The sequence below is a fragment of the Nerophis lumbriciformis genome, linkage group LG31, assembly GCF_033978685.3.
Source record: "Nerophis lumbriciformis linkage group LG31, RoL_Nlum_v2.1, whole genome shotgun sequence".
Lineage (NCBI taxonomy): Eukaryota > Metazoa > Chordata > Actinopteri > Syngnathiformes > Syngnathidae > Nerophis > Nerophis lumbriciformis.
This window is the reverse complement of record NC_084578.2, coordinates 12,440,001-12,467,461: the sequence shown is the minus strand read 5'-3', so window position 1 is coordinate 12,467,461 and position 27,461 is coordinate 12,440,001. Positions and strand designations below refer to the sequence as shown.

General features: G+C 39.1%; 1 protein-coding gene across 6 annotated transcripts in view; it reads left to right on the top strand.

Moving 5' to 3' along the window:
* The first annotated feature begins 20,822 nt into the window (after positions 1 to 20,822).
* The window catches only part of LOC133574383 (PTB domain-containing engulfment adapter protein 1-like), a 147,359-nt gene continuing 140,720 nt past the window's right edge, over positions 20,823 to 27,461 (top strand). For all 6 annotated transcript variants that reach the window (XM_061926557.1, XM_061926558.1, XM_061926556.1 and 3 more), the window contains exon 1: positions 20,823 to 20,974. The gene's annotated coding sequence lies outside the window, so the exon portion shown is untranslated. The remainder of the gene's footprint in view (positions 20,975 to 27,461) is intronic.

Genomic DNA, 27,461 nt, shown 5'->3' with positions numbered 1-27,461 from the left:
CGCGCTCAGAGGAGATAATGTTTGAAAAAAGGTGACCGGTTTTTACAAAACTTTTGTTTTGAAGGGGGGATTGCAAACTTCCTGTTGATTTTTGCTGGGAGTTGTCAAGCTATGAAATGTAGGTATAGATGATACCTACATAGAGGTTTTTGTTTCATGTCTCTACGACATTCCTACTGGAAGGTACAGGCAGTTTTGTCTGAGTTTTCTTTCTAGGAGCAGCTGTGTCTGTGTTTTCTTCCTAGGGGGCGCTAGAGCGCAATTTAGAGTATTGGGTTGTTTTTTTTTATTAGATCGCAATTTTTGTCAGTCCTGGTGTGTGTGTACAGTTTGGTGAGTTTTGAAGCATGTTAAGGGGGTCAAATTACAGCTCAAAGAGGCAAAAGGGACTGTTTTTACGAAACTTTTGTTTTGAAGGGGGAATAGCAAACTTCCTGTTGATTTTTGCTGGGGTCCTGTTGATTTTTGCTGGGGGTTGTCAAGATATGAAATGTAGGTCTAGATAATACCTACATAGAGGTTTTTGTTTCATGTCTCTACGACATTGCTACCGGAAGTTACAAGCAGTTGTGTCTGTGTTTTTTCCTAGGGGTCGCTAGAGCGCAATTTTGAGTTTTGGGGTTTGGTTCTTTTATTAGATGGCTATTTTTGCAAGTCCTGATGTGTGTGTCAAATATGGTGAGTTTTGAAGCATGTTAAGGGGGTCAAATTACAGCTCAAGGAGGCGGTGGAATAATAATAAAACCTTACAATTATAATAAGGTCGTCTGTCCCAAAGGGACATTGCGGTCCCTAAATAAAACCTTACAATTATAATAGGGTCCTCTGTCCCAAAGGGACATTGTGGTCCCTAATTAAAGCTGCAAGCAGCGATGGACGGGACCGACTTTGAGGGCTCATAAAATCCAAACCGGAGCAGTAATTAAAACTCTTTCATCAACTTTTAATCAGAAGGGTTCAAACTCTCTCCTGTGCTAATTTGAAGCCGACACGATAAACGCGCTCAGAGGAGATAATGTTTGAAAAAAGGTGACTGTTTTTACACAACTTTTGTTTTGAAGGGGGAATTGCAAACTTCCTGTTGATTTTTGCTGGGAGTTGTCAAGATATGAAATGTAGGTATAGATGATACCTACATAGAGGTTTTTGTTTCATGTCTCTATGACATTCCTACTGGAAGTTACAGGCAGTTGTGTCTGTGTTTTCTTCCTAGGGGGCGCTAGAGCGCAATTTAGAGTTTTGGGGTTGGGTTTTTTTATTAGAGCGCAATTTTTGCCAGTCCTGATGTGTGTGTCCAGTTTGGTGAGTTTTGAAGCATGTTAAGGGGGTCAAATAACAGCTCAAAGAGGCAAAAGTGACTGTTTTTACGAAACTTTTGTTTTGAAGGATCAACTTCTTGTTGATTTTTGCTGAAGGATGTTAATGTATGAAATCTAGGTCTAAGTCAGACCTACATAGAGGTTTTTGTTTCATGTCTCTACAACATTGCTACCGGGAGTTACAAGCAGTTTGTCTGTGTTTTTCCTAGGGGGCGCTAGAGCGCAATTTTGAGTTTTGGGGTTTCGTTCTTTTATTAGATGGCAATTTTTGAAAGTCCTGATGTGTGTGTCAAATATGGTGAGTTTTGAAGCATGTTAAGGGGGTCAAATTACAGCTCAAAGAGGCGGTGGAATAATAATAAAACCTTACAATTACAATAGGGTCCTCTGTCCCAAAGGGACATTGCGGTCCCTAATTAAAGCTGCAAGCAGCGATGGACAGGACCGACTTTCAGGGCTCATAAAATCCAAACCGGAGCAGTAATTAAAACTCTTTCATCAACTTTTAATCAGAAGGGTTCAATCTCTCTCCTGTGCTAATTTGAAGCCGACACGACAAACACGCTCAGAGGAGATAATGTTTGAAAAAAGGTGACTGTTTTTACACAACTTTTGTTTTGAAGGGGGAATTGCAAACTTCCTGTTGATTTTTGCCAGGGGTTGTCAGTGTATGAAATATAGGTCTAAGTGAGACCTACATAGACGTTTTTGTTTCATGTCTCTACGACATTCCTACTGGGAGTTACAGGCAGTTTTGTCTGTGTTTTCCTCCTAGGGAGCGCTAGAGCGCAATTTTGAGTTTTGGGGTTTGGTTTTTGGATTAGATCGCAATTTTTGCCAGTCCTGATGTGTGTCCAATTCGGTGAGTTTTGAAGCATGTTAAGGGGGTCAAATTACAGCTCAAAGAGGCGGCGGTATAATAATAAAACGCTAGAAATACAATAGGGTTCTCTGTGCCTAATAACCGTAAACTGTAACATGCTTTTTTAGTAGCTATGTTATTGGGTTAAAATGTCCACCCAACTACACCCAAAACATGTATGTACCTTTGTACGTGTCATTACAAACTGCAATACTGCTGTGTGGGGAGCAAATCCTGGCCGATGTGACCTTGTCACGGTTCACTCGTTCTTCATTACGGTTAACAGTGCACCATTGTCTAACGGCTGGTACGCCCCACCTGCGTTGTTGTGTCCTCCGTGTTCAGTGCATAAAAGAACAACACCTCCACCCTCGGCGCGATCTCCTACTCATGCTCGCCGTGTGTGTGAGCTTTCAATAAAATTGAGAAACACATGTTTGTTGGATTACTTGAACAAGAACATTTTCAACACACATTCTAAAGTAAAATGTGATGTTCGTGAACGAATCGAGTCTTTTGAATGACTCTTTGACGATCCGCAGTTGCGAGATTTTTTTTGTGAGTCGTTTTTTTTTTATGCACATTTGCTGGTAGTGGAGGTATTCCGATGCAACCTTTTGGCTTACGATACAATACCGGATATTGGAACTTTGAGGATTGGCCGATATCAGCGCGAATCATAGTACATACTTTGATTATTTTGTCGTGTGGAATGTAGGAAAAATATATTTTTAAGGGAAAGTAGGCAAACAGAGAACACATTTTGATATAGATAACAGTAACTTACATATTTTTGTATACTTTGTATAAAGGGAAACTGGACTTTTTGTGGAATTTTGCCTCTAATCTACAAGAACACATATGTTTTTCTTGTTTAATGCATTCTAACTCGTAAATAAAAGTCCAGTTCAATGGGGGAGGTCTTCTATTCTGCCCATAAAAACCCTCTAAATAACCTCCAACAATGCTCCATTTACATTTTGTGACCTGAATATTAACCAAGGATTAGCGGTATTGTTATTATAAGAGCTAACGCAGACAAACTATTTTTTAGTAGCGCCATAATCACAGAGAGCTACCGAGCTCGTGCTGCCGTATTGACATCATCAGCTGGTGAGCTGCTTTCATGTCTCGGAGCTCGTAAAAGTTTATTCTAGATCGAAAACAACGCCTCTCACCTGGATAGTAGAAGGATGAGGACATAATCTGACAAGTTGGTCAACTTTGACAGCCAGTTTTTTCTTGCCCTGATGTGGGATCTGAGCCGAGGATGTCGTTGTGGCTTGTGCAGCCCTTTGAGACACTCGTTATTTAGGGCTATATCAGTAAACATTGATTGATTGATTGATTGATTGATGGAATTTTAGACCCAGAGATGGCAGGAAAGACACGAAAATATGCTTGGTTCCACCCCCCTGTTTTCTTAGCGAGGATTATGAGTCATTCGTCATCTAAACGGGAATATGAAGGCATCCCAGTGAGAGCAGACATTGTACAGTAAGTGATGTGTTATTATATTTGTTGGCTCTCATGATGTCAACAGTGAGTAATAAACAATATTGTTTAAAGAAAAATTTAATAATGTGATGTGTTTGTGAAAATGAGAAAAATGCGGGGCCTCACCTGCCATTACGGAAAGAAAAAAAGTGTAAAAAGAAAAAAAAATTATTAAATTGTTATATATATCCAGTGATTATACTATAAAGTTATTTTCCATTTAACTTCACCAGTTTTAGATTATTTTTATTCAAAATCACTGAATTTTCACATTTGCCTTTCAAATACTGAGAACAGACGGTGCGGTGAACAGCAGCCAGTTGAGGCACGTCACTCAGTGCCTCAACATGGATTCCAGACTCGACTAACTGCTGGCCTGCTGTGCATGAGACCGTATTGCTATATGAATTATATTATACATTTCCATAGTTTAGTTAGCTGAGGTATATAATGTACAGTGTATTTTGTCAGCAACTGTATGTGTGTAACGTATTTCTTGTGCTGAGCGATCATAAAACGGCTGCAAAAGACGCACTGGCTGAGGCTCCAGTAATCCCGCACCCCGCCATAGAATTGTTATATCAACTAAAGCCCACACTTAAACTTTCCACATGCAAGATTGAATCTATTTAAAAAAGTTATTTCATAAGAAGCCAAAAAGTGCAAAAACAATAATGTTCGTGTTGGAGGAGTTGTGAATGACTGCAGGGCCACAACATTAGGTACACCTGCAGACTGCAGGTGTATCTAATTCACAACTCCTCCAACACGAACATTATTGTTTTTGCACTTTTTGGCTTCTTATTAAATAACTTTTGTAACCTATTTTCATGGGCTTTCCTCTTTGTGATGTTAAGTTCCTGTTATGCGCTGTTATACAGTATATGCCTTGAGCTCTTATTTTGAAGGCGCTAAGAGCGGAAGTGATGACACGTTGCGGAGGTTTTTGAAAGAATGTAAATAAAGTGGTCCTCGTGTAAACTGGAGCCTCCGTGTTTTGTTATTTTGTAGTTTCATACAGTATAGGCGACATTTATAAACCCTCGGTTACACTTTTTTAAATAGATTCAATCTTGCACGTGGAAAGTTTAAGTGAGGGCTTTAGTTGCGGCGCATGGACTTAATTTCTAAGTAAAGGTAAAACCATAATAACGTTTTTTTTTATTAAATGTGCTTTTTTGTGTGCTACAGTTTGTATGTGTAAAGTTAAAGTTAAGTTAGAGTACCAATGATTGTCACACACACACTAGGTGTAATGAAATTTGTCCTCTGCATTTGACCCATCCCCTTGTTCACCCTCTGGGAGGTGAGGGGAGCAGTGGGCAGCAGCGGTGCCGCGCCCGGGAATAATTTTTGGTGATTTAACCCCCAATTCCAACCCTTGATGCTGAGTGCCAAGCAGGGAAGAATGCTGGTATGAGCTTTTAAACATAACCCGTTAACTGCTGCCAATCAAATGGTGAATAAGATACTCTTTAGGGTTCATATGTTTGTAAATCTGACTGTGATGAAGTCAGTGCCTCACCAGCCATCAACCTCACCGCACGTCACTGATTTATATATATATATATATATATATATATATATATATATATATATATATATATATATATATATATATATATATATATATATATATATTACCCTGTAAGTAATAGAAAGTCATTTTGTATGAACAGGTAGCCAGTGCAAGGACGCTAAAACCGCACTAATATGACCTTATTGATGACATTTTGATGAGAGTCTAGGGTCAACACTCTGAGCTCATTGCAGGCGACCTATTGACGTTTTGTTGGGACAAGTGAGGAGTGAAATTCAAAAGTCAAGACGTGATGAAACAAGGGCATGAATGATTACTTTTAGTTCAGATTGAGATGCTATGGATGTGAGTTTGTAAATGTTTTTGACATACTTGCCAACCCTCCCGGATTTTCCGGGAGACTCCCGAAATTCAGCGCCTCTCCCGAAAACCTCCCGGGACAAATTTTCTCCCGAAAATCTCCCGAAATTCAGGCGGAGCTGGAAACCACGCCCCGTCCAGCTCCATGCGGACCTGAGTGACGTCAGGTGCGCAACATCACGTAAATCGTTGGCCAACAAAAAAGTAACCCCAGTACGCTATAGCCAACATTCACCAGGAGATGGCAACAGACAAACATAGATCACTCTATTACATTATTCCCCTTTTAGAAACGTATAGACGTTACTCAAAATAAATAAAAAACCCAACCAAAAAAATGCAGCAGCTCAATTAAAAAACTGTACTTAAGCCACATTCTTTTTTTTTTTTAGTACTAAACTCTTAACCCTCATTTGTAAAAAAAATAACATGCTTATTATACAAACAGTATTTGTACACCTTTAACACAGATTTTTATACTGTCTTCAGAGATTCAGTTTTTTTGGTGGTACTCGAAACCTTTCTGGGTACCTGCGAAAGGGTGTTCAGCATGGTTAGAAAAATAGTGACAGAGAATAGAACAAGGATGGACAATTCAACTCTTAACTCAACAATGAGTAGATGAGTGTTATGTGTGTGTATATGTGTAAATAAATGAACACTGAAATTCAAGTATTTATTTTATTAAAAAAATAAATAAATATATATATATATATATATATATATATATATAGCTAGAATTCACTGAAAGTCAAGTATTTCTTATTTATATATATATATATATATATATATATATATATATATATATATATATATATATATATACCCCGACCACGCCCCACCCACCCCTGACCTCCCGAAATCGGAGGTCTCAAGGTTGGCAAGTATGGTTTTTGAGGTGGAAAAAGCAAGAGCCGGTTGTACTTTTGATGTGTCCATTAAAAAGTGTGGTGTGGTTAAAGGTGACCTTGATATTTCTCAGACTGGGGCACACGTTTGCACCAAGGGACCCTTGGCAGCTGACTACTTTTGAAGTTGCAATAATTAACACCTCTGTTTTGGCAGCATTCAGTTGAAGAGCATTACTTACCAGTCAGTCTTTGACTTCAGTCAATCATTTAGCGGGTTCTTTTTCATGTGCCCTGTGAGGGTTGAATAAAAAATATAACTAAAAGGTCATCCGCGTATGGCAGGCCGAGGCAATTATTTTGACTCGGGGGGCCAGATTTAGAGAAAAATATATGATATATCTGATTTTTAGGAGCACTAATACAAAACTTCACAATAATGTCTGATTGAATGCTGAAAACGTTATGACAAACCGCCTTAAAAACGGAATGGAAATGTTTTTTGTTTTAACTGAATGAGAATGCACATGAAAATAAAGAATGTGGGATTTATAATGTTAACTATGAGCGATAAAACACTGAATATTGACAACATATGAACGTCACACCCCCTCTCAATCGACATATTTTACAATCAAGCGAAACGCAACAAAAATGCAACAAACACAGCAAAATATGAACGCAAAGGGTAAAAAAAAAACCCACCTACAATCTGATATATCTGATACATCACTAAGCTTTAGAACTTTCTTGTAAAAATCTCCTTCCGCGTCTGTCCTTGACACCTGCATTTCAGGCTCTGGAAACACTCTGTGGAAACGCTCCCCACCCACACTGCTTGGTGCCTCGTCTGAGGCTCCGTTTACACTAAGCCGGATAAGGTTGTCCAGGGTAAATCCCACCTAACCTTATCCGTGTCCACACATTAATGCCACCGTTTAATACACTCTCCCCCCTCCGTCCGCCGGCGCAACGCGACATAGTACGCATAAGCTAAAAATGCACACATCATAGTCACCTCCAATGTTGCTTTGTGTGCAAGTTCTTAAATATCCAGTGTTGTGGTATTTCAATTAACTGGAATCCAGTGTGCTGTGGGGCCCTATTGTAGTGAATCACACCTGAGCCATCATAAATTAATCAAATCTTTATTAGACACGTAAACAATGTGATAAAGAACATGTTACATCAATCAAACTAGGGATTGTCGGAGGCAGATATTTACATATATCCGTATTTAAGTGTTACTTCTTTAATTTCATAATCATATTACAAAACAGCTAGTGTTTTTCTTCCAATTGTGGTCTTTTGGTTGTCTGCAAATACTGTGTGCTAACCTTGGGTATGGAATGTAAGAAAGAGAGATACTCCTTCTTCTTATCTATTCTTCTGTCCAGATGCGGAGGACAATGGGCATGTGTTTAGGCTGGAAAGACAAGACAACGAGGGTGGGAGGGAGAGGGACTTGATAGAAGAGAAGGTTTCCATTTTGGAGGGCAGACCATCTTAGCTGCGCGATTAAATGTTCTATGCTGGACTGGTCTCATGATATTTACAAAGCTTTGCAAATATATTACAAAATACCTATTCTGTCTCTGGTGGTTCTTTTACTCAGCTTTAAGTGTCGTAAAGAGCTTGGGAGCGACGACCAGAAACTTGAATTCCCTGAGAGGAACAACTGGTCCAAACGCAACAGGATCTAGATATCTGGTCAGGACACTCCTCACTCTTTTGCCGTCACCTTCATTGTCCATTCGTTTTTGGTGACTTTATATACTCTGGACCTAGACGTCGAGTCTGTGACATACATGGTGGACAATAACTGATACAGTCTGCTTTGCCAGTCCAAATGCATTCGCCGTTTTCCTCGACGGCCAGGTAATACAAAACACACTCTACCTTTTATATCACATCCACAGATTCGCATTCTCGTTGTCTCTCCTTCGACAAATGTACAAAGTTTTTCGCGAAGTAGAAACACAGCTGACCCAGCCGGACATTGGAAAGTTCTCCTGCCGTCTGAGAAGTGTTGTATCCCAAATAGCTGCAATCGCTTTCTCTTAAAGGGGAACATTATCACAATTTCAGAATGGTTAAAACCATTAAAAATCAGTTCCCAGTGGCTTATTATATTTTTAGAAGTTTTTTTCAAAATTTTACCCATCACGCAATATCCCTAAAAAAAGCTTCAAAGTGCCTGATTTTAACCATCGTTATAAACACCCGTCCATTTTCCTGTGACGTCACATAATGAAGCCAACACAAACAAACATGGCGGAAAGAACAGCAAGCTATAGCGACATTAGCTCGGATTCAAACTCGGATTTCAGCGGCTTAAGCGATTCAACAGATTACGAATGTATTGAAACGGATGGTTGTAGTGTGGAGGCAGGTAGCGAAAACGAAATTGAAGAAGAAACTGAAGCTATTGAGCCATATCGGTTTGAACCGTATGCAAGCGAAACCGACGAAAACGACACGACAGCCAGCGACACGGGAGAAAGCGAGGACGAATTCGGCGATCGCCTTCTAACCAACGATTGGTATGTGTTTGTTTGGCATTAAAGGAAACTAAAAACTATTAACTAGGTTTACAGCATATGAAATACATTTGGCAACAACATGCACTTTGAGAGTGCAGACAGCCCATTTCAGGCGCGCTAAGAACATATATTTTTCCACGATTTCAGCACTCAGGTTAACCATACCTAAATAGACACAAAATACTGCATTACACAAGACTACCCGAATGTACTCGAATGATTGAAAAAAATAAATGTTTTTAAGCTAAATTATTGGTAAACACAGTTTATGTATAATCATTTACGTAAAACCGCAAGTAATGAAAAAAGTTTTCATCAATTAATATATTCTGTAGACATACCCTCATCCGCTCTCTTTTCCTGAAAGCTGATCCGTCCAGTTTTGGAGTTGATGTCAGCAGGCCAGGGAAGCTAGGGTCGATATTCTTCTCTTGATCATCTTCGCTGGCATTAGGGACGGTTGCCATCTCTGTCGTAGCATAGCTTTCGTCGGTAAAGTGTGCGGAACAAACGACTGACCATTTCTTCGGCTTTCCCCACAGCCTCGTATTTTGAACAAATTTCGTCCAATTTCTTGCCACTTTCGCATCTTTGGGCCACTGGTGCAACTTGAATCCGTCCCTACTCGTGTTGTTACACCCTCCGACAACACACCGACGAAAGTGAGAAAATGGCGGATTGCTTCCTGATGTGACGTCATCGCTCCGAAAGCGAATAATAGAAAGGCGTTTAATTCGCCAAAATTCACCCATTTAGAGTTCGGAAATCGGTTAAAAAAATATATGGTCTTTTTTCTGCAACATCAAGGTATATATTGACGCTTACATAGGTCTGGTGATAATGTTCCCCTTTAAGCTGGTTTAGTGTGGCTGAAACGGGGCTTAGGCTAAATAATTATTTGTTTAAGGGGTTAAACGACTTAGTGTAGACATGGCCTGAGCTGCTGTGACTTAGATTATCATAGTAACTAGTATATCATGCAAAAGCGCAGATTCCAACCATTGAAATACTTTGTATAGTTCAAGACTTACAGTCATTTGAAAACATCACTGCACATCATAATGGCAGCTACAGTTTCCATCATACCTCGTCGGTGTGTTGTCGGAGGGTGTAACAACACGAACAGGGACGGATTCAAGTTGCACCAGTGGCCCAAAGATGCGAAAATGGCAAGAAATTGGACGTTTGTTCCGCACACTTTACCGACGAAAGCTATGCTACGACAGAGATGGCAAGAATGTGTGGATATCCTGCGACACTCAAAGCAGATGCATTTCCAACGATAAAGTCAAAGAAATCTGCCGCCAGACCCCCATTGAATCTGCCGGAGTGTGTGAGCAATTCAGGGACAAAGGGCCTCGGTAGCACGGCAAGCAATGGCGGCAGTTTGTTCCCGCAGACGAGCGAGCTAAAACCCCTATCGACCCTAGCTTCCCTGGCCTGCTGACATCAACTCCAAAACTGGACAGATCAGCTTTCAGGAAAAGAGCGCGGATGAGGGTATGTCTACAGAATATATTAATTGATGAAAATTGGGCTGTCTGTCAAAGTGCATGTTGTTGCCAAATGTATTTCATATGCTGTAAACCTAGTTCATAGTTGTTAGTTTCCTTTAATGCCAACAAACACATACCAATCGTTGGTTAGAAGGCGATCGCCGAATTCGTCCTCGCTTTCTCCCGTGTCGTGTCGTTTTTGTCGGTTTCGCGTGCATACGGTTCAAACCGATATGGCTCAATAGCTTCAGTTTCTTCTTCAATTTCGTTTTCGCTACCTGCCTCCACAATACAACCATCCGTTTCAACACATTCGTAATCTGTTGAATCGCTTAAACCGCTGAAATCCGAGTCTGAATCCGAGCTAATGTCGCTATAGCTTGCTGTTCTTTCCGCCATGTTTGTTTGTGTTGGCATCACTGTGTGACGTCACAGGAAAATGGACGGGTGTTTATAACGATGGTTAAAATCAGGCACTTTGAAGCTTTTTTTAGGGATATTGTGTGATGGGTAAAATTTTGAAAAAAATGTCGAAAAATATAATAAGCCACTGGGAACTGATTTTTAATGGTTTTAACCATTCTGAAATTGTGATAATGTTCCCCTTTAAAGATCTAAAAAAACATTATTTGGGAATGTCCGGGGGGGCCAGATTGAAAATCTTAACGGGCCGCAGACGGCCCCCGGGCCTTAATTTGCCCAGGTCTGGCGTATGGTATACCTCCAAAATTCCTACAGACATCTCTGAGTAGAAAAGGATAGGCCCTAAAACTGATCCGTCGGGCACCTTGCACCAGAAGGGAATGGACTCTTACTTATGAGGGCCAACAGCGACAGAGAAAAGCTCTACCTGCCAAATATCATTTAAACCATTAGAGGACTGTCCCTGAAAAGCCCACTCAGTCCCTCAGCCAGTCTGTAAGGATTTTGATGATCAGCGGTGAAGAACATCGAAATAAAAAGTTACTATTGTTCACCACTTGCATATTTATTTGATTATAGAACATTGCAATGGCAAATCAAATGAACTAGCATTTGACATAACATGCTATGCTCGACATTACAGCCTTTCCCTTGGGTATAGTCCGTCAGCACCTTAGTGACCCGCAACGGTTCTGCAATGTCCTGTGCATTTTCTGTTGCACTGCTGGTATCCTCCTCCTCATCAGCAGGCGATGCATCAACATCACAGGCCTCACCACGCATCTCACAGAAGTTAGGAATAGTGCATTAGGCACTTATTATATTTGTTACTGCTGAAATGTCCACACCTAATCGCTTCCCAAGACACCGCCAACGCCCTTTCAGCCGTCCAAATGCGCATTCAACAGCTCCATGTTCGTGCTGAGTCGGTGGTTAAAGTTGCTGTGGAAGTCGCTTCCTAGCGGTCCCACTGACAGACACTTCAGAGGATCCAAGCTTGCAGGTTTTAACAAAGTTTTAATGATCATATGTTTTATCAAAAGTTTTCTTCTGCCAGACTTTTCAGTCGTGTCCGTAACCTCTCTCTCCCTCTGTTCCCGGCCACTTACTGTTAAACACAACAGATGATTAGATTAACCATACTTGACAACCCTCCCGAATTTTCCGGGAGACTCCCGAAATTCAGCGCCTCTCCCGAAAACCTCCCGGGACAAATATTCTCCCGAAAATCTCCCGATTTTCAGCCGGAGCTGGAGGCCACGCCCCCTCCAGCTCCATGCGGACCTGAGTGAGGACAGCCTTTTTTCACTATGGGAGGACAACAGGGTGACAAGAACTAAATCATCCAGACTAGAGATAAATTGTATTATTATGTTTATCTTACCTAAAAATAAATATATTTATTAATAATAAAAAAAAAAACGAAATACATTTTTACTATATTTTGCTAAAAACATCAAAATTAACTGTATTTTTATTTGTATTTTTTCTGACTCCTTATTACATCCAGCCATAGAATTATACATTAAAATAAACATATTTGAAATAATTAATTTTAAATGATCGTAATTAATTTAAAATTACCATATTTAATTATTAAAATAATTGCTTGTTTATCAACAACTTAAGCATTTTATTCATTACATTTTGAAGCTCTCAGAAGCCAAGTTATGTTATATTCCTTAAGATTTATTTATGCAAGTTTGAAGTATCAGTAATCTAAACACAGTTTTGTTTGCATATTTTCAGGATGTAGATATATATATATATATGTATGAAATACTTGACTTGGTGAATTCTAGCTGTCAATATACTCCTCCCCATCCCTGACCACGCCCCCGCCCCCCACCTTCCGAAATCGGAGGTCTCAAGGTTGGCAAGTATGAGATTAACACGTATCACCTGTGAAATCTAATCACCTGCCAGCTGTGTCTCGCCGTCAGCACATGTCACGCCCCTGCCCGATGGCGCTCGTCTTCAGTACCATGGACAGCGGCGGTGACATTTCCTCTTGCAAGCAGCGCTGACTACCCCTCTCCCCACAGTTGAGTTGTTAGGTTAGGTTTCCGTTCTCTGCGTAGCTTTTCAGTGGATAGGCTGGGTCCTCCAATAGCATCAACGGTATCTGAACACCTTTGATTTCTTCAGCGTCCTTAAATGAGAAAGACAATGAATTAGCAGTGGGTGTACTACTTACACTGCTGCATGTTTGGAAGGTATTTCTACTCAATCTTTGAAATGGTATGACTTCTCTGTGTGTTCATTTACAGCTGGCAAGGCATTGCAAAGCCATGTAGCCGTATTTTGGTTAAGTTAGGACTATGGATTTCACTTCAGTGACAACCTTGTGTGGGAATACTCCGCATTAAAAATGTGTATACGTCTTTTTACTTCTACTGGTGAAGACCTTAACATACAAACACCAAAACCAGTGAAGTTGGCATGTTGTGTAAATCGTAAATAAAAACAGAATACAATGATATGCAAATCATTTTCAAACTATATTTAATTGAACAGACTGCAAAGACAAGATACTTAACGTTCGAACTGGTAAACTTTGTTATTTTTTTGCAAATATTCGCTCATTTGGAATTTGATGCCTGCAACATGTTTCAAAAAAGCTGGCACAAGTGGAAAAAAAGAGTGAGAAAGTTGAGGAATGCTCATCAAACACTTATTTGGAACATCCCACAGGTGAACAGGCTAAGTGGGAACAGGTGGGTGCCATGATTGGGTATAAAAGCAGCTTCCATGAAATGCTCAGTCATTCTTAAACAAGGATGGGGCGAGGGTCACCACTTTGTGAACAAATGCGTGAGCAAATTGTCCAACAGTTTAAGAACAACATTTCTCAACCAGCTATTGCAAGGAATTGAGGGATTTCACCATCTACGGTCCGTAATATCATCAAAAGGTTCAGAGAATCTGGAGAAATCACTGCACTATAACAACAATAACTTGCACTTACAGATGTAGCGACAAACTGTTGTTACTGACAGTGGTTTTCTGAAGTGTTCCTGAGCCCATGCGGTGATATCCTTTACACACTAATGTCGCTTTTTGATGCAGTACCGCGTGTGGGATCGAAGGTCCGTAATATCATCGCTTAAGTGCAGTGATTTCCCCAGATTCTCCGAACCTTTTGATGATATTACGGACCGTGGATGGTGAAACCCCTAAGTTCCTTTCAATAGCTTGTTAAGAAATGTTGTTCTTAAACTGTTGGACAATTTGCTCAAGCATTTGTTCACAAAGCAGTGACCCTCGCCACGTCCTTGTTTGTGAATGACTGAGCATTTCATGGAAGCTGCTTTTATACCCAATCATGTCAGCCACCTGTTCCCAGTTAACCTGTTCACCTGTGGGATGTTCCAAATAAGTGTTTGATGAGCATTCCTCAACTTTATCAGTATTTTTTCCCCCAGTTTTTGAAACATGTTGCAGGCATTAAATACCAAATGAGCAAATATTTGCAAAAAATAACAACGTTTTCCAGTTCGAACGTTAAGTATCTTGTCTTTGCAGTCTATTCAATTGAATATAGGTTGGAAAGGAATTGCAAATTATTGTATTCTGTTTTTATTTACCAACTTCACTGGTTTTGGATATAAATATGTATTTATTTTGTACTTGTAGTGTCAACAGTCAGCTGGAAGAGATCAGATTTCGGGAAAATCCGATTTGGGCCACTTTGGCCCGCATTGTAAACGTAGCCAAAGGCTGCGCTGAGATCGAGCAGAAACAGCATGTTACATTTACCAGCATCAAAGGCCATCATGATGTCATTGGAGTCCTTAAGAAAGACTGAGGATAACAGAACTCCATCCATCCATCCATTTTCTACCGCTTGTCCCATTCAGGGTCTGACATTTTTAAAGCAATTGTGTTTCTTTGAAGCTGAGACTATTTGGTTTGCCACAATTTTTTTCTAAAATGTTGGACACAAAGGACAGCTTCAAGACAGGCCAATAGTTGCTAAGAACAGAGTGGTCAAGGTATGGTTTTTTAAGAAGAGGCTGAACAACTGTCTCCTGGAAGTGGACGGAACACAACCGGAAACCAGTGAGCAATTGATTATGGAGAGAAGGGATGGACCAATACTGCTAAAAAACCTTTTTAACAAATTTGTGGGTAGAATGTCTAATGGACTTGAAGTGATCTTCCTTGTACGCTCAAGATCTGCTAAGTCTTGTAAGGAAACCGGTGAGAGAAGATCAAAAAATTGTTGGGGAGGAGGTGATATAAGACTGGCCTTGACGCTGGCAACATTGTTTCCAAAAAAACATCAAAACATTACTGGAATCCTAATCAGATGACACAGATGCAGCCGGTGGTTGTGCACCAGTAATGTAATTTATGGTGTCATGATGACTCTGGGCTTTATTTTATTGGAGGTAATACGATTTGCAAAATAACAGCCTCTGGCCATCTTAAAGGGGAACTGCATTTTTGCAGGGAATTGTGCTTATCATTTAGAATCCCTATGAGAGACAAGAACACATATGAGTTGGTTTTTTTTGCATTTTAATTTGTAGTGTTCGGCGCTAATGCACTGTTAAAAGCAGTGACATGCAGTGAGGTTCATGGCTGGTGAGGCACTGACTTCATCACAGTCAGATTTACAAACATATGAACCCTAAAGAGTATCTTATTCACCATTTGATTGGCAGCAGTTAACGGGTTATGTTTAAAAGCTCATACCAGCATTCGTCCCTGCTTGGCACTCTGCAGTCTGCAGGTGTACCTAATGTTGTGGCCCTGCAGTCATTCACAACTCCTCCAACACGAACATTATTGTTTTTGCACTTTTTGGCTTCTTATGAAATAACTTTTTTAAATAGATTCAATCTTGCACGTGGAAAGTTTAAGTGTGGGCTTTAGTTGATATAACACTCCCGTCAGGGGTTGCCATGCATTCTACGGCGGGGGTGCAGGAGGCGAGCCTCAGCCAGTGCGTCTTTTGCAGCCGTTTTATGATTGCTCAACACAAGAAATACGTTACACACATACAGTTGTTGACAAAATACACTGTACATTATATACTTCAGCTAACTAATCTATGGAAATGTATAATATAGTTCATATAGCAATACGGTCTCACTGCACAGCAGACCAGCAGTTAGCCGAGTCCGCAATCCATGGTGAGGCACTGAGTGACGTGCCTCAACTGGCTGCTGTTCACCGCACCGTCTCTTCTCAGTATTTGAACGGCAAATGTGAAAATTCAGCGATTTTAAATAAAAATAATCTAAAACGGGTGAAGTTAAATGGAAAATAACTTTATAGTATAATCACTGGATACATATAACAATTTAATAAAACATTTTTCTTTTTACATTTTTTTTCTTTCCATGATGGCAGGTGAGGCTGGGCCTCACCTGCCTCTAGTGACTGCACGTCACTGGTTAAAAGTGGTTTTGGCCTTGAGTCAGAGAGACAATTGTTGTTAAGTTCACAGAACAAATTGCCCATCACAACTAAGAAAGAAGAGGAATGGCAACTTCAACTAGAAAAAGTGGGAAAACCTCATTAAAACCCATAATATTAAGTTCAGTTACCTTCAGAAAGTAAGTCAAGGTGGGTCTTTCACTCAACACATTCGCGAGCAATGTTGAACCTTCAAAATCTGATCAAATAAGTTCAACCAACATCTTTTTTAGTTCTCGTACGTATTTTTTCCAGTTTCTCTATTCCAGTGATTTTCAACCACACTAGATATTGTCTGGTGTGCCGTGGGAAATTATGCAACTTCACCTAATTGGTCCAAAAAATATTTTTTTGCAAATCAATAATCATAAAAATGTGCCGTTGTCTAGTGCCTGTGCTGTGTAGAGCTTGGCAGGGTAATCTTGTAATACTCCATACCAGTAGGTGGCAGCATTGCTTTGTAGAAGTCGGAACGCGTCGAGCAGGGGCGTCACTAGCTTTTAAGGACAGGGGGGGCTTTGCCCCCAGGAGATGCACAGGATGCGAGCGAACGTTACGCACAAGCACAAAACTTCACAAACGGCTAACAAAGACTTAGAAATTATTCATTGTTATTATTATTATTTTAAAAAAATGCACGGGACGAAATGAAATGCTCCACGGGACGATGGCTTTTAACCATTTTTTTTCTTTTTCTTTTTATGTATTTATTCATTTTACATTTTATATTAAATGTCTTGGTTTTTCCTCCCTCTGAAAATCCTATGAAATGTTTAACAAGCCATCCTATAATAATACAACAGCTATTAATGTAACAATACAATAAAACAAATATATTTAATGATGTTTTTTTCATTATTTTAACAATAGGCTAATGTACATTACTTTACATAGATTCTACAAGAAACACAAAACTTAAAAACTCAATTAATTACAATTGCACACACAAGGTTTTGTGCAGCTTCACTCATTGTAAAGGAAGATAATGTGCTTCGTACACATGCAGGACCGCAAGCAAGGTCGCAGAGAAAATGCGGACTGGAATTTGAGTGATGTAGGCATTTTCTATATGAACAAGTGGAATGGATTGGATACCGACGCACTAAAGGGGCTCTCTACCTTACGCTACGAAGTGAGGGGAAACTGAGTGAATAATAACAGGTTATATGATTATTTATTTAAACTCATATTCGGGCCACTTTATAATGAATATGTATTTGTAAAAAAAAAATATATATATATATATATATATATATATATATATATATATATATATATATATATATATATATATATATAAAACACCAAATTGGTTAGGGGGGCTTAAGAATATTGTAGGGGGGCTTGAGCCCCCCTAAAATAGGCCTAACAACGCCAATGGCGTCGAGGATGGTTTGTCGTGATCCCAATATGCAGAGCACAGCGGGAGACAGTGTGCAGGTAAAAAGGTATGTAACGCTTAAACCAAAAAATAACAAGGCAAGTCCCGCTAGGAAAAGGCACTGAAGCATAGGGATGGCCATGTAAAAGAAAAGTAAAACTGAACTGGCTACAAAGTCAACAAACACAGAATTCTGGACGACAGCAAAAACTTACAGCGTGTGGAGCAAAGACGACGTCCACAAAGCACATCCCGTGCATGACATGACAATCAACAATGTCCCCACCAAGAAAGATAGCGTACGCACAACTTAAAGAGTCTTGATTTGGAAATCAAAGCAAGTGCGGTCAATTGCACTCAAAGGAAGGCGTGAAGCTGCTACAGGAGAACACCAACAAAACAGGAAAAGTCACCAAAATAACAGCGCAAGACAGGAACTAAAGCACAACACACAGGAAACAACAACAAACTCAAAATAAGGCACGACAACCTGGTGGAGTTTCATTGTTTAACCTTTTCTGCTGGTGCTGTGCCTCCGTATTTTTTTTATGAAAAAAATGTACCTTGGCTCAAAAAAGGTTGAAAAACACTGCTCTATTCAACATGTTCGAAAAGGAGGAGGAAGAAGCAGAGCTTATTTAATCCTACCCCTTTTCCTTTCCGTAGAAGTTGCTAAAACTTTTGTTCACTTCCTGTTCTCAATTTATTCACAATATACTCCATAACGGATAACATTGAAAATAAATACATAAATAAATAATTATTAGTGAAGTAAGATATATTTCATATGGTGAGATAAATAAGATTATCTAGAAAATTAATGAATGGATGAAATACATTCAGAATGTTCATCATGGTTCTTCTTCTTTGTACTTTGTAAACACTTTAAATTTGAAGAGTTTCCTGAAGTGGATCATATTAGTACATTGTTTTATTTCTTTACTCAATCCATTCCATAATTTAATTCCACATACTGATATACTGAAGGTCTTAAGTGTTGAATTAAATTTTTCTCAAAATGTCATTTTTCTCAAAACACGTTTTGTAGCAATTCCAACTTTGACCACAGCGTCAGTTGTTATGTAGAGTGGCACTTTCCATCATTTTCAGCAGACTGCATTTCACATTTATGAACCCCCCCGGGGGGGCCAAATTAATCCATTCCCTACTGTGTCCTTACAGCATGTATAAAAAAACGACAAGAGAGGTGTTTGGATGTTTTTTTGGAGTATTTTATAGGCAGAAGACAGCGACTCTCATTGACTCCATTGTTAGCAGACTTTTATTTACGAATTATAATGCATAAAAAAGGAACAACTTATGTGTTCTTGTTTTACATAAGGATTGTGAACGATAGGCAAAATTACCCCCAAAAGTGCAGTTCCCCTTTAAAATAATAAAAATAAAATAAAAATAAAAAATATTGTAGAGGTTGCCCTCTAGTGGGTTCCTTGGACCACCACACACTGCCACGAGAGCCCGCTTTCAGGGTACAACACTGTTTTATTTTTTATCAATGTTGAGAGCCGTTTGCTTTCCAGCAAAATGTATTTTTCTTTGTCCGTGTCGCTCTCTCTCTCTCTCTGGCTCCCACTGCAACTCCAACCCCGTGTCTCGTTCCGGCTGCTGCTAATAAAGGCGACAGGTGATTAGATAACAAGGCCCACCTGGGACATCCACTCACCTGTCGCTGTCTTCGAAGCAGGTCCTTGCACACCACCTTCCGCGGCAGGCCTGCAGGCCACGCCCCCTCCACAAATATATATATACATATAGATTTAAAAAAATAAAAAAATAAAATAAAAATAATATTTATATTACCCCAACCGTTTGCTTTCCAGCAAAATGTATTTTTCTTTGTCCGTGTCGCTCTCTCTCTCTCTGGCTCCCACTGCAACTTCAACTCCGTGTCTCGTTCCGGCTGCTGCTAATAAAGGCGACAGGTGATTAGATAACAAGGCCCACCTGGGACATCCACTCACCTGTCGCTGTCTTCGAGGCCAGTCCTTGCACACCACGTTCCGCGGCAGGCCTGCAGACCACGCCCCCTACACATATATATATATGTATATATATAGATAGATTTAAAATAAATAAATAAATAAAAATAAAAATAATATTTATATTTATATTACCCCAACCGTTTGCTTTCCAGCAAAATGTATTTTTCTTTGTCCGTGTCGCTCTCTCTCTCTTGCTCCCACTGCAACTCCAACTCTGTGTCTCGTCCGGCTGCTGCTAATAAAGGCGACAGGTGATTAGATAACAAGGCCCACCTGGGAAATCCACTCACCTGTCGCTGTCTTCGAGGCAGGTCCTTGCACACCACGTTCCGCGGCAGGCCTGCAGGCCACGCCCCCTCCACAAATATATATATATATGTCGATTTAAAAAATTAAATAAATACAAATAAAAATAATATTTATATTACCCCAACCGTTCTCTTTGCAGCAAAATGTATTTTTCTTTGTCCGTGTCGCTCTCTCTCTCATGCTCCCATTGCAACTCCAACCCCGTGTCTCGTTTCGGCTGCTGCTAATAAAGGCGAATTAGATAACAAGGCCCACCTGGGCCATCCACTCACCTGTCGCTGTCTTCGAGGCCAGTCCTTGCACACCACATTCCGCAGCAGGCCTGTAGGCCACACCCCCCTCCACAAATATATATATATAGATTTAAAAAAATAAAAAAATAAAAATAAAAATAATATTTATAATACCCCAAATTACCCAGAAAGTGCAGTTCCTCTTTAAAATAAAAATAAAAATACAAAATACAATATATATATATATTTATAAAATAACAAAAAATTAAAAAAATATATATATATTTTTAATTTTATTAAATTTTATTTAAATACATTTTTACAACAAAAATCCCCCAGATATTTGTGAAAATAGAGGGCTGTCTCTGGTATCGTTTCGTAGGTGCACCCCCCCACTAATACATTTCCTTCACACAGAAATGGGTTATACACTATTTTAGGTCAACATTTCAATATTACATATATTATACATAACATTATATCATGTCATTCATCGGTTTAGTGGTGGGGGGCGATCTGCTTCGTTCTCCTCCTCTGCCATCCATTATTCAACTTGCAACCAAACAGTGGAGGCTGAGTGCTCAGTGACGTCACCCGGCAGGAGGAAGAGGAGGAGGAGGAAGAGGAGGCCAGTGACAGTGTTGGATGTGACCGGCGAGAGGGCAGCAGACGCCGGGGAGGCGAGCTTGGTTTTTCCGCTGGAATACTCGGACTCGTACGTGTTTCACTGGAGGTAAATTTTTTTTATTTTTTTTAAATTACCCTCTTTGCTACGTTTACTCAGGCTTCCTTGGAGTTTTCGGCGCGCTTAACAATCTTCTATCTTGTTGTGATAATATATATTTTTTATCTTGTGTTTTGAATCTTTTATCTTGGGTTTTGTCTGCCGGACGTTGGAAAAGTGGTGCTTAGTTTTGTTACCGAATAGCTCGAGTCTTTTCCAACTTTGTTGCGCAAGTCCTCGCAAGGTGGACTCGGCTGTCGACTTTTGTCGAAAAACAGAGTTTTACAATAAGTAAATAACATTTAATGTGTACTTTGCGAGTAAGTGTGAACGTTCGCGAACAAGGCCAGAATCATGTGGATGTCAACAATACATTCTCATGTCTCCTAGCTGTCTATCGTCTTTTTAATGGCATCTTGAAAGATGCTATTCATGCATTTAATTAGAAAATAACGGTATATATCCTGGCAAGTGTAACACAGGGAGTTAATCTCATTTTCACCCCTCTAAACCTCCTCTTCATCGACCATATTGTCATATTGCTGCGTTGATCTTGGCTCAAATTCAGGCAGAGGTGGTACAATCCTGACCATGCGCCAGAATTTTAATGCAATTTTTTTATTTATTTTTATTTATTTAAAGTAATATGCTGTAAAGAACACCATAAAATGTATTGTCATTTTTATTAATTTGATGGGTACATACTAGTGTTGTATCGATACCAATATTTTGGTACCGGTACCGGTACTAAAATGATTTCGATACTTTCCGGTACTTTTCTAAATAAAGGGGACCACAAAAAAATTGCATTATTGGCTTTATTTTAACAACAAATCTTACGGTACATTAAACATATGTTTATTATTGCAGTTAAGTCCTTAAATAAAATAGTGAACATACTAGACAACTTGTCTTTTAGTAGTAAGTAAACAAAGACTCCTAATTTAGGAGTAGCATATTGAATCGTTTATCATTCTATTATTTTGTCAACATTATGAGGGACAAACTGTAGAAATGGATTATTAATCTACTTGTTTATTTACTGTGAATATCTGCTTATTTTCTGTTTTAACATGTTCTATCTACATTTCTGCTAAAATGTAATAATCACTTATTCTTCTCTTCTTTGCTACTTTACATTAGTTTTGGATGATACCACACATTTAGGTATTGATCCGATACCAAGTAGATACAGGATCATACATTGGTCATATTCAAAGTCCTCATGTGTCCAGGGACATATTTCCTGAGTTTAAAAACATAATATACATTTAAAAAAAAAACGAAAGAAGATGTTGTGATGCCAAGAAATATCGACGTAATCATAGTAGTATCGACTAGATACATGCCTGTACTTGATATCATTACAGTGGATGTCAGGTGTAGATCCACCAATGACATTTGTTTACATTTTGATGCCGGTGAGCTACGGAGTGTACTAACACCCTCCCCCTCACCACATCCCACCTCCCCGGATTGTAAATAATCAAATGTAAATAATCAAATGTATATACTTCTTCTTATGCTTTCTGTGCTCACTATGTTCACTGCTTGCTGTACATATCCTACCAAGTCAGACCTACACTGTTTAATGTCCATTTCTCAGATGATATCATTGTTGATGACTGAAGTGCTGATATCAAGGGTATTATTTTAACTCAATTTCTGGGTTTTCAAAACTATGAACCACTGTTGGGTTGTTTTTCAATGAGTAACGCATTTTTGGGTAAAAGGCTTTTTTTTTTTTTATTAAAAATGTACTTTTTTCTTGAAAGGAATTTTATTAAGGATTAATCTCATTAACATTATTTACAATCGCACATCTTATGTACATGAAAATATTTGAGCATGCAGTGTTTTTCAACCTTTTTTGAGCCAAGGCATATTTTTTTTCATTGAAAAAATGCGGAGGCAGAACACCAGCAAAAAAACATTAAGTATGAAACTCTGCAGCCGATATTGACAATAAAAAGTTATTCTCGTAAGTGTTGAATATGAATTCAGACCATAAATAAAAATACATCACTATAGCTCTTGTCTCAAAGTACTGTCACGACCTGTCACATCACGCCGCGACTTATTTAGAGTTTTTTTGGGTTTTCCTGTGTGTAGTGTTTTAGTTCTTGTCTTTTGGTGGCTTTTCCTGTTTTGTTGGTATTTTCCTGTAGAAGTTTCATTTATTCCCTGAGCACTATTCCCCACACCTGCTTTGTATTAGCAATCAAGAATATTTATAAGTTGTTTTTATCCTTCATTGTTGATTGTCATGTCATGTACGGATGTACTTTGTGTAAGTCTTTGCTGTCGTCCAGCATTCTGTTTTTGTTTACTTTGTAGCCAGTTAAATTTTAGTTTCGTTCTGCATAGCCATCCCAAAGCTTTAATGCCTTTTCTCAGGGGCACTGACCTTTTGCTTATTTTTGGTTTAAGCATCAGATACCTTTTTACCTCCACCCTACCTCCCGCTGTCATCTGCATATTGTGATCACGACAAACCATTGTTGTCTCACACGACATGTTCCCGACATCTACAAAGCAATTAGCTACCGGCTGCCACCTACTGATATTGAGGAGAATAACATGGTTACTCTGCCGAGCTCTAGACAGCACCGATACTCAACAACGGCACATTATTTGCAGATTATAATTACTGACGGTACCGGGGGGTGTATATTGTAGTGTCCCGGAAGAGTTAGTGCTGCAAGGGATTCTGGGTATTTGTTCTGTTGTGTTTATGTTGTGTTACGGTGCGGATGTTCTCCCGAAATGTGTTTGTCATTCTTGTTTGGTGTGGGTTCACAGTGTGGCGCATATTTCTGACAGTGTTAAAGTTGTTTATACGGCCACCCTCAGTGTGACCTGTATGCCAAGTATGCTTGCATTCACTTGTGTGTGTGTGTGAAAAGTTGTAGATAATATGTGATTGGGCCGGCACGCAAAGGCAGTGCCTTTAAGGTTTATTGGCGCTCTGTACTTCTCCCTACGTCCGTGTACCACTCCGTACAGCGGCGTTTTAAAAAGTCATCAATTTTACTTTTTGAAACCGATACCGATAATTTCCGATATTACATTTTAAAGCATGTATCAACCGATAATATTAGCAGTCCGATATTATCGGACATATCTATTGTCAACCCGCAGAACCTGTAGCGAGCAAACTCGTACCAAAAAATGGCGCCATAGCACAAACAATAACACCCCTTTTCCGTGTCTCTGTCAGTGCAATGTGAAAACTATTAGTTGAATACAACACATTATGGCCGTTAGCAAAGAAAAATCCATTAATCAGTCCCACCGTTTTATAAGCCGCAGGGCTCAAAGGGTTGGAGAAAAATAGCGGCTTATATTACGAAAAATTTAAATCGATTCTTAAAAGTCTGTCTACTTTTTGTAGCTGTGCGTATGAAAATAAAGCGACTAAAAAAATAATAGTAAACAAGTTGTCTGGCGCATACCATCTTGAACATGACTGACATGCACCTTCCTTCCATTATGTCAGTGGTTCTCAAACTTTTTTTGTCATCCCCCACTTTGGACAAGAGGGAGTTTTCAAGCCCCACCTGCCCCCATCGGCCTAACAGAACGCTAATGCCAAGCTTAACATTTTCAAATTTATTGAACATCAAGTAACATCAAGTTGTATACATTCAAACTCAATAACATAAAATAACATCAAGTTCAATAATAAATAAAATAACTGTGCAGTTGTGGTATAACTTGCATCAAGTTCAATAATAAATAAAATAACTGTGCAGCTGTGGTATAACTTGCATCAAGTTCAATAATAAATAAAATAACTGTGCAGCTGTGGTATAACTTGCATCAAGTTCAATAATAAATAAAATAACTTGCATCAAGTTCAATAACAAATCAAAAAGTGTTATAACTTGCATCAAGTTCAATAACAAATCAAAAAGTGTTATAACTTGCATCAAGTTCAATAATAAATCAAATAACTTGCATCAAGTTCAATAATAAATCAAATAAAAGTGTTATAACTTGCATCAAGTTCAATAATAAATCAAATAAAAGTGTTATAACTTGCATCAAGTTCAATAATAAATCAAATAACTTGCATCAAGTTCAATAATAAATCAAATAAAAGTGCCACTTTGCAAAAAAGGAGGAGCTATGCATTTGGCAAGACAGGGCAAGTGACAGCACTTTGCCCCGGGAGAGCCACCTTGCTTCACTATGAAACAGTACGGCTGTATGATCAGCTCCCATTTCCTCACACAGTGCAGAGAACAGTCGCACTTTCAGTGGTCGTGTTTTGATCAAATTTACCGCGCTCACATCTGTTAAAACCTCATTGAGTTCGGGGCTGAGCTGCTTTGACGCGAGTGCTTCCCGGTGAATGACACAGTGTGTCCAACCCTCTTTATTAAAGCCTGCAGCTTGTTTCTTCACCCTGCCATGGTCTATGCGCCATCGCAGCAAAAGCCCACACAGTTTTCCCATTTAAGGTCGTGTTATTTGAGGAAACTGTCCATTATCTTGAACAGCTCATCAGCAGTGGCTCTATTTTTCATGTATTTGCAAAACAGCAAATCCTCGCAGTGACTCGCCATTCACAAAGCGGACGTATGCGATGAACAGGCAGTCTTTATTGCTGTCAGTAGCTTCGTCCACTTGTAAAGCAAAACGACTTTCTTTTCATTTGTCTACTCAAGATCACTTGCAATGTCGCATATACGTCTCGCAATTGTGTCGTTTGACAGTGGGACAGCTTTTAATTTTGCTGCGCTTGTTCCGCTTAGCCCCGCCCCCATTAGTTACTGCTGCTATGTCTGTCAAACGTTCGCTCCTACCTAGAAATTTAAAGCTTACAGGAAAACTAAGTAATTTACATTTATTTATATAGCGGATTTCACTGACGGAATCACAAAGTGATTTACAGTGTGTATAGGAAATGAAAGCATAGTAAAAAAAAAAAAAAATCTAAGAATATAATTAAAAAAAAAAAAATTTAAAGTGAAATTTCTTCCCGTTCCTCGCGCCCCACCTGTCATGTCTCTATTCCCCACCAGTGGGGCGCGCCCCACACTTTGAGAAACGCTGCATTATGTGTTGTCCACAATCTTCTGGCACACATTTTTTAAAATATGAGACAGAATTCTCCCTCATTCTAGGTTCATGCAACACATGTTAAATGTTAATATCTATGCACTGGTAAAATGCAGAGGTAGGCACTTGCCGATGATTTACTCTGCAGTACACGCAGAGGCCGTGTTTAATTTACTTCCTGTAGTAACTGTGGTCACTGTGGCCACCCATGCATCACTTTGAGGGAGTTGTTTCAGCACGCCGCCATCAATCTTACTACTTTTACATGCTGACATATTTGTGAAGGTGTTTGCAACTTCCCCTTTCCCTGCACAACATTTTTGTAAATCATTTTAAAATGACTCACCGTAGTCACAGAATGTTACCTAAATGTCAAACGGTTTCATTTGTAAACAGGGCCTGTACAACCCAATGAGACTGAAGGCAAAAGCTACTTTATATACAGAATTGTACACTTAAAAAAGAGAGTAATGCTCTGATTTTACTGTCGCTGCTAGGGAATTTTGTCTGTGGTTCACAATCAATGTAATAGGTTTTTCTTTTTTATATGCATTCTAAATCGTAAATAAACACAAACAAAAGTCAGCTAACAATAGAGAAAAAGGCTTCACGCTCTATTCTGGCTACAAAGCGCTATAAACACATCCAAAAGCTTCCTTCAATATTTTATATACAAAATGTAAGTATGTGTAATTTTTATGTATTTTGCTCATTTGCAGCATACACGGACGTATTAATTTCACAGGTGCATCACAACTAGAGATGTCCGATAATACCGGACTGCCGATATTATCGGCCGATAATACCGGACTGCCGATATCATCGGCCAATAAATGCTTTAAAATGTAAGATCGGAAATTATCGGTATCGGTTTCAAAAAGTAGAATTGATGACTTTTTAAAACGCAGCTGTACGTTTAAGGCACTGCCTTTACGATGTCACGTGAATAAGTGTTTTCATTCAATTGTCCATTTTCTATACCACACACTAGTCGTCATTTCTGCTCGTGTGTGAGCTAGAATAGACATTTCCTCTTAAGAAATAATTAAAATGTTCTGAACAGTAATACTGACAATTTTAGAATGTTCATATCCAAGGTTGGCAGGTCTGCAGTTATCACTTTGTTGAATCAGACATTTTAGCCCATTGACAGCATTTCTTCACGTTTCAATGCAATATCTTGACACATTCAAATGTTAAGTGAATCTTATTCATTTCCTATTCATTGAATGTAATTTAAGGCATTTTCTTCAGCATGCAGACTTAGTTTTTTTTCTCCTAAATCTAGTCACTTACAAATATTATCTTTCTTAAAGTAAGGATGGGTACTTTTTATAGACACCGAACAAATTCTGTTGGAGCTACCAAGTACCGACTAGGGATGTAACTATTTTCGGACTATAAGGCACACTTAAAATCCTTTCATTTT